Here is a 9,278-nt window from a genome sequence, read left to right as displayed (position 1 = left end):
TCGCTCATATATTCGATCCAAAGTCATCCAAGGCGGGAAAAGGCCACATCTGTCATGTCTTTAAAGGCCCACTGTACTACTGGTAGCTACTTGCGCCCTCTATATAACAAACAATGCCTAATCCGTGACCATTGGTCCCCCATGATCCTCTTTTTCTTACGTTAACTGAGAGCTGAGTTGATGAGATAACCACCTGTCCAGTGACCTTGCAGAGCGGTCTAATCCCTCCTCTAAACTACGGCAGATAAGCTTTAAGGAGGGAGACAAACCCAAGACTGGTAATTACCGCCCCATACTCCATAGGAAGCCTGTAAGCTACTGGAGCACATAGTCGTAGTGGCCTTTAAGCTTCCCGTTGATATATAATTCATCTATGTCATTGTTAAGTTCCGACAGGGTCTTTTAGTGTCCGGTAATAGGTTAGCGCATCGTAACCCTTGTATACCAAAGTCAGCAGAATTTGAAATGAGTATTAAAGTTTAAACCCCTCATGAATGATTTTTGACACTGAAAGTCTCTTGGATTTATTTTCTTTTCTAGACAAAGGTATATCAATGTAAAAAGAACAACCCAAATACTAAATAGATATTGTTTAATGGTTTAGGTTTGAAGGTGTTTCCTGCTTTAAAAAAATAATAATAATTGGGGGGGGGGGGCCATTCAGAGAACAGAAGAAGAGGAAAAAATCGGCAACTGCAAGAGACATAATTTGTATTGTAAGGATTTGTTTAAACCAGTGATCGGAAAATAATGTTTTCGAGGGAAATAAGATAGTCAAATATAAGTTATTTAATTGGATATTTAGCTCAATATGGGTTACTTGTATTTTCTTCTGTAAATTAGAAACTGCGCCGGAAGATTCAAATATAATAAGGTATCTGTTTCTGTTAGGTAATACAGTTTTTATGAATTTTATCATTAGGATTTAATCAGGTAGTAATACAAAATGTGAGAATAATGATACACACCGTTTACAATCTCTTCGAATTTTTTGAAGTCGCCATCGGTGAAATCTTGAGGAACGTCATTCCTGTAATGATACCACATATATTGAAATGAACAAGGTGATATAATTTTTTTTAAATAGTGGAACTTTTTATGGCGGTCATGTTCGGCACGTTGATATTCCTGGCGCTTCATTATTATTACTCCCGCATGGCTTTAGCACATTATTAATTTAAATGTTCAAACCCTCATTGCCTTATTTTGTTTGAATAATTATTGTCTTTAGCATTCTGTTAAAAACCCATGAACACTGCTTGTTGTATTGAGGGTTAACATGTTGCAATAAATATGAAAAATCCATTGTGGCTGACATCGGACGGGGCAATCATATACAAAGACAACTATTTTGTTGGGTGACGTTTAATAATCTGGCCTTATAAAAGGCAAGATCCATAAGGCTTGAGTTAGACAACGATTGGATATTGTTCAGAACTTGAAATGTGCAGATATATGAAGAAGGTATAAGGAAATAGAAAAACCATGATATAGAAGATGTGTTGTATGAAACTGTCTTGCCTAGGTTTGGTTTTGATCGGTTTGGTTTTATTTTCCATATAAAAACATGTATACAACAAGAACATGAGAATAATTATAATTACTTTGGAAGATAAACATATAAATTGTTCTATTCAGAACCATCGATTCAATGTCTCTGCTCTTCCTAGAGGTGATAAAGGAACACAGATGAGCTAACGTTTGACTAAAATAATGAGGATGCTTGTTAAAAGAAGGAGTGGAGGGAAGGAGTGCCATGGCGCAAAAGCCAGATGGAAAATGCGGACTTTACTCAGATATGATGACGATGATGATGATTTTTTTTAATTTGAATTGATTTATTTCCTTTCATTGATAGTTTGTTGCATGTCGGTCGGTAAAGCAAATGACAAGTGAAGGCGTAAGGAATTTCGTATCGTGTATAATTTTACGAGCTATGTTATATTGCCACTGCATTAACGGTGTTGCTGATAAGAAACGCATGTCCATAAAAATTACTTTCTATATCTGGGGTCATAAAAAAGCATGCTCTGCAAAAAGAACTTTCGAGAGAAGTAAAGACTTTTTAGTGTGGTAACCGTAATAAGAGAAATTAGGTTTTGCACTATGTTGTAATGATTTTGAAAGGAAGTTGTTTAATATTTTATTCACAGGCAGGCATTAATAACTGTTTCAAACACTTATGATACAAATATCTTGAATATATAGAAATGTAACCACATATACATTTTGCTAATTTTGTTTATGTTCAATATTTTAGCCTTCCACAGGCTATTTATTAATAATCTTCACACAAATAAACTAATCAAATATATGTGCATATTTAAACACATTCAAAAAAATCTTTCTATACAAACAACAATTGTAGCAACTGCCACTTTGCAGCAAAATGTCTTTCCATTCCAGATAGACGTACAATATATTTTTCATCTTTATATATTGTAAAACTTTCTTATCTACATATCAAAAAGCGGAACCATACTATTCAGTTTACAAATAAACATCTGTTGTTCAATTATTATAACAATGCAATTTAGGGCATCGTTTCTTTTATCTTCAAAGCCAAAAATTATATTTTGTAAAGTGAACAAAATTCTAATTTGAGTTCTCTCATAAATCCAGTTTGAGGTTTCATTCCAGACCTTTCTTCTTATCTCACATTTAAAAAAAAAAAAATGTACTATATCTTCTCTTTCATTGTTTACAATTTTCATCCTAAACAATTGTTTATTTTAAAAAAAAATTTATTTAAAAGCTTATACTGAAAGTATTTCAGACTAATAACTGGTGTTAAACGAAATATCAAAACATTGTATGTTTGTATCAATACAGTTGGGAAAATGAAATTTAAATATCGTTACCACTTTTTCAAGTTCAAGTTCAAGTTCAAGTTCAGTTTATTAAATTCCAATAAAATATACAAAACAGAATACAATCATGACAAAATAAGAGTATAAGTCGATCAAGAATACAAAATAAGGTCAAATGATAAAACTATAAAGAGATACATCAGATAACAACATAAGATAGAGCATTATTGGAATTGGGTGGCCATAAAAAAAAAACATGTGGATTTGTCGAGACGACCACCCTCGATGAAGGTAAAATACGTTTCATTCAATATTCAATATAATATAGAAAATTTGAAAGATAATTAAGTACTATAAAGGAATAAAAAATTATGAAAATATGACATAATTTATTTTAAAAATACATATTACCGCACAAACCCACCGCAGGACAATACAAGGCAGTAAAATCAACAATTCAAAATTTCAAACACTTGTGATTAAGTACGATTTGAGTTTTCTTTTAAAGGTATTCATTGAACTAAGTGCTTTTATTTCTAGTGGCAGATTATTCCAGATAACAGGAGCATGATGTCTAAAAGAGAATAGTGAGTAATTTTTAATTAACAGTCCATAGATGATATTTATTTCTGCTTCATGTATTATGATCATGAACAGTTGTATTAGAAGTAAGCATTGATGATAATGATTTATGGAGCATATTCTGCTTATGTTTAAAAATTAATATTGGACAGTAGTAAGAGATGAGTTGAAACACAGTGAGAACATTAATTTAACAAATAATTCTTGAGTATGGGCTTGTCTCCAAGAAAATGAACATATACGAAGAGCTCTCTTCTGTAATAAGTACAATGGTTGTAATTTTGTTGGATATGTGTTTACCCACACTACATTACAATAAGATAAATAAGGCAAGACTAAGGTATTATACAAAGTAATAAGAATACATTGAGGGAAGAATTTGCTAAGTTTGCGGATAACATCAACATTTTGGGATACTTTGTTTGTTGCATCTGTTATATGGTTATTCCATGTAAGTTTTTCATCAATGAAGACGCCTAAGAATTTTGTGTGACTTACACGCTTTATAACTTGATTATTCATTTTTATATCCAATAATTCTATGTTTTTCATAGTATTTTTAACATAGATATATATATAATTTGATTTTTTCCATATTTAAGGGTAATTTGTTATAATAAAACCATTCAGATAACTTCTGCATTTCAAAGTTGAGAATATTATTCAAAGATTGTAAAGAATCATGAGAAACTAAAATGTTGGTGCCATCCGCAAAGAGTACAAATCTCAACTTATTTGAACAGTTTGGAAGATCTTTAACAAATATCAAGAATAAAAGTGGCCCAAGTATAGATCCCTGGGGCACACCGCATATAACATTTAAAGGCTCGGATAAAACATTATTGTAAGGAACATATTGAGACGGTTAGATAAGTAGTTTTGAAACCAGAGTAGAGGGAGACCCCTTATTCCATAAAATCCCGCATACAGCGTTCCCATTATCATATAATAGGCAAATTATTCTTTTTACTACCAAGTACCTCTTACTTATTAAAAACAAACAACTGGTTTCTCAAAAAAAAACTTTATAAATGTATCTACATCTTTTTTTTTTCATGAATAAGTGTTTTAAAATGGGAAGGAATTAAAGGTCTTTCGAATTTGTTTTACATGTTTTATATATTCATTATATCTGCACTTTATTACTTGACAAACTTAATAATAAGACACATAATACATTTTGCTAAAATTGATACATTACTCTTCTTAAATTAACTTCATGGTATTGAATACGTCCTGTCAGGTCACATTCTGAAAGTTTGTTTGAGTACAAGTCACTTTATAATCAATCTAATCCTCGAATATAATATTAAGTCACCTCGATTATAAGCTTAACATATAGTACAAATGTCAGATTTTTCATGTAAGGCGTTAATATCTCTATTGCGTTATTACCTATCTTATTAAATCAAGCATTATACACACACAATTCCTTGCAAGTCAGTACCCAATTTGTCTCAGTCAATAATGGCTAATCAAATGTCAGACATTTTACATGTGGTGTATCACAAGGGTCTTTAGTAATTGATAGGGCAGTTTTAATTATCTATAATGTTATTATTATAATTATGTATTATTATTGCTGTATGTTTATTTTACGTTGTACCTAATTACTTTTATTTTTACTCGGGGTGCTGCCATTTATTTTATACATACATGATCTTAAAAGTACATCTTCCATCTTATTCTTAATATTATTTGCAGATGACACTATCATGTTTATCTCATCGTGACCCACAACTTCTACTAGATACTGTCAATTATAAGCTTACTTTCAAATTAATTTATGAACGGATCCAGGCAAACAAAGTCTCCTTGAATATTGACAAAAGCAATTGCATGTTATTTATCAATACTATTGACTCACTTGAGTGAATTATTCATACATGGGGCAGCCCTTGACTGTGTTCAATCTACACAATTTCTTGGAATATACATTGCCAAACAGATTATAGAAGTTTGTTTCCTCTTGCAAGTATATTGGCGTCGTTTTAAACGAACATTTAAGCTGGATCCTAGATATCAACGAAATAAGAAGGAATCTTAAGTTTCAGCTGTATATACTAATATAAGGCAAATTCGTCCAATTAATACACGACACTATTAAGCAGAATTGTTTTATAAATCCATCATACAATGTCATTTTGATGATTGTGATAATTATAAGAAAATATAGGGTTAACGTAATTAGGAAATCTACAAACTTTACACATTAAAGTACTGATAAATGTTAAAAGGAAAGACTCCAGATTGTATTCGGATTTAGTTTTTTTTACTTTTGAATTTAGATACAATTTTTGTTAAATTAATAATGATCAAGCAAATTTTATATAATAATACACAAAAACCCATTTTACGTTTATTGAAAAGCACAGCCTCATGTATAGTACCAGATACTCGACCCAGAATTTCTCAGTACAATAGTGCCTAACAAACTAATCAATACCAGAATACACTTTTAGAGGAAGTGAAAACAATCAAGAATATATTTATCTTAAATAAAAGACATCGTGTTTTCTATCTGGGGGGGGGGGGGGCGATGCTTACCATTGGGAGGAGAGAGTAAACATCATGGGTATATTATTTAGTTTGATTTGTTATTGTTAATTTGCATTTTTGTCAATATTGTAATTACAAATATTAAAAAAGGGTTTATACTATAAAATGCCTATACTTTTTTTTTTTTTTACTTTGTTTTGATTTGAAGTATTTATTTAGTTTTTTGATCTCGTTTAGTTAGCTTGTGTAACCGGCTTTTGTTTTTACTATAATTCGTATATTTTCATTTAGTTCACGAAAACAACCGTTCAGGCTGAAGCGACTTACCGTTGTTAAATAAATAACTGATATGAAATGATAGGTAAACAAAATATTGACAGTTTACTTACCTGTAGATGAAAACGGCACAGTGTGTCAAGTCCGATGATGGATCGAAACGGGTAATGGAGCTGGCTTCAAGTAGCTCCCAGTCATCTAAAATATGCAGAAAAGCGATTTCATTTAGGGGGTACATTTCAACGCCATTATGTCATGGAAACAACTTTAGAAAGGTAAATCTAACATAAATTTCGTCAGGTACAAATACAAACAAAAATTAACTTAAATTAATAAGAGGAAAAACTTATGCATACCATTACATAAAAACCCGAAATTGGAACTGTCGTAATTCATTATCATAATTCAAATTCGCCAAAGTTAGAAAACCTATTGGAACAGACTAAAACATCGAAAATGTCGGATGAGGGGGACACGCTCCGACCGAGATTCGCCTGTCGTTATTTATGTAAAACACAAGACTTTAATAACAAGTCTAGCCTCACCAAATCTAATGTGTTGACACCTCTTTCGCTGTCAATCAAATACGGCCCCCCCCCCCTTTCGCTCCTAAAACAAATTACTATTAAAACAAATACTATACTACTACTACTACTACTACTATTACTACTACTCCTACCTCTTCTTCTCCTTTTGTTAAATTACTACTACTTCTTTTGATATTTCTACTACTACGTCTAATGCTTTTACTACTACCACTAATTCTACTACTGCTAATAAAGTTTTTTTTTTAAATACCAATAACACAATCAACAACACTTTACGGAATAGCATGAAGAGTTCATTAGCGACAAATAGAGCATCACATTCAGCGCTTAATACTTTTCTGTTCAAATTGAAGTTTATGTCCCTTTGCCCCCGAAACCCTGCCTGGGAAAATGAAAAATGAATGGTAACAATCTGGCCAACATTGCTAAAGTACGTTGGTTTAGAAACTTCAAAATGTTATTCTAGTCAAACCAATGGTGCGAAATGGGAAATACGTTGAATTTACAAGGCCGTATCAAAAACAAAATCTGATACTTTGAGGATCTTTGCAATGTTTTTCTATCAAGTTGAGCAAATATGTATCGGTTGCTTTATGTCATATTTGGTATTTGATGCAGCACGTCGAGAGAACGCTTGAATTATTTTTAAAGTTTATATTTTACTCAGGATAGCTTTAAATTGTATATGCGTGGTGATCTCCGAACTTTCGAACACATGCTAAATGAACAATTCAATGATCGTTGTGGTGCTTAAAATCGAACCAGAAGAGTTGTAAAGGCTATATTTTCTAGTGCTTATATCTTATCCATAGGGGCATCCACATATATCAACATTTTAATGATTTACTATCAATCCAATTTTCAAAATTTCGCAGAAAGCTTTGCATTACCTTTAACCCTATTTTAACTGGGCTATTTCAGACCAAGTTTTTACTGGGGGGGGGTCCATTTGACCCCCCCCCCCTAAGATCTCGGTCGTTTTACATCCGATCGCCGCTTAAATGTGCATGCTTGTCAAGTGAAGTGTATATAATTTCAATTTTTTTTGAAAAATTCACTCGTTTGCATATGTATGGTAATTTATGCAAATAAGGTCATAAAATTCACATTTTTACCCATCAATCATATTGGTTCATATTTAAGCATTCTTTTTCACTACATATATTCGCTAGACCATTTGGAATTATTATACGACAATAACAATTGGGAAGAGCTAGGTTATTTCTTATGTTATCTCTTGTTTTGATTATTCCTTATGTGTTTCATTGTTTTTTAAACTTATTTCACTTTTAACCAATACTACATAACCAATGTTTTATATCTTTTTAGGAAAAATGATATGTCCATATGTTTTGTAAACATATCACCAAAATGAGCGATTTTCGTGATGAAATGCTAAGATAAAAGGTCATGTGACTTTGTAACTGTACGTCCGATTTTCAAACAAATTGTTTTAAAAGATGCGTAAGACTCGAAAGAAATAAGTCACAATAAGAGAACTTTATACCTGCCGCGATTGCGGAGTAGTCGCTAAATTACTACAGGGGGGGGGGGGTCAAATTGACCCCCACCCCCAGGTTATCATAGGGTTCCTTTTTTCACATGTAATTTTGAATTAATAAATGCAATACAAACTTATACTGTGAAGATGTGTTTATTGTTCATGAATATAAATTTTGTTAATATGCTATGCTTTGTTAATGTATTGTTTTATGAAACAAAAAAAACATGACTAAAACTAAGATCATATACAAAATATGGGAGGAGATAGGGTCGCTGAAAGGTGATATCGGGTAGTTTTAGAACGCTAAAGCTCAAGAATAAATGTTGGATGCCTCTAGATTACCTGATTCACAATATGGACACAGTTTACCTACGTTAAGAATGACATAAACAATTTCACGAAACAAACACCAGCAGGTAATACTCTCACAACCTAGGTTACAACGTTGAAACAGGATCATACTATCCCTATAATGTAATCCTGAATTTTCAAAAACACAATATGTTTGTGTAACAGGGTTCTTAGGGAGTAGTTGTCCTAGGGGAAAATTTTCCAGGGGCAATTGTCCTAGGGGTGGTTGTCTCTAGGGGGATTATCCGGAGGGAATTTTCCGGGGGGGGGAATTGTCATTTGGGGTAATTTTCTCGGGGGGGGGGGGTTGCCTATGGTGTAATTATGCTGATTCTTCAAATCACCTGTTTGTGTAATACTCACCTGATTTCTGCTGGAAAATTAGAAAATCTCCCTCATCTTTCAAATCATCTTCACTAAGAGTCTTCAAAAGGGTATTGCTTGTGGACCCCTCAGCGCAGATGATGAGATCAACATGGATCTTGTCTTTGCCGTTTTTCACATCGATTCCTGCACATTTCTCTTTCTTAGCTTTAATTGTCCTAGTCTCTTTGTTGCTGTTATTTTCACTAAGTTCTGTGGTCGCCTTGGAAGGTTTTTCCTCCACTTTACGAACTTTAGGTCGGTCCGGCAAAAGTCTCACGAAGGACAGCATTGTTTCGGCCACATGGTCATCATTCATAGGATCCCCAGCTCCACAGAACAGGA

The 9,278-nt window shown here is 32.7% G+C and overlaps 1 long non-coding RNA gene across 1 annotated transcript; it reads right to left on the bottom strand.

Annotated features, from left to right (window-relative positions):
• Positions 1 to 994: 994 nt before the first annotated feature.
• LOC115921116 lies at positions 995 to 9,077 on the bottom strand. The gene is made up of 3 exons (XR_004062751.1): positions 8,934 to 9,077; positions 6,281 to 6,365; positions 995 to 1,030 (listed from the first exon to the last, which is right to left on the bottom strand). It is a non-coding gene; the product is annotated as an uncharacterized LOC115921116 (long non-coding RNA).
• Positions 9,078 to 9,278: the final 201 nt, after the last annotated feature.

Source organism: Strongylocentrotus purpuratus, unplaced genomic scaffold, assembly GCF_000002235.5.
Source record: "Strongylocentrotus purpuratus isolate Spur 01 unplaced genomic scaffold, Spur_5.0 spur5_contig_812, whole genome shotgun sequence".
Classification (NCBI taxonomy): Eukaryota; Metazoa; Echinodermata; class Echinoidea; order Camarodonta; family Strongylocentrotidae; genus Strongylocentrotus; species Strongylocentrotus purpuratus.
The sequence above is the reverse complement of the archived record's forward strand: the minus strand, read 5'-3'. Positions and strand labels throughout refer to the sequence as shown.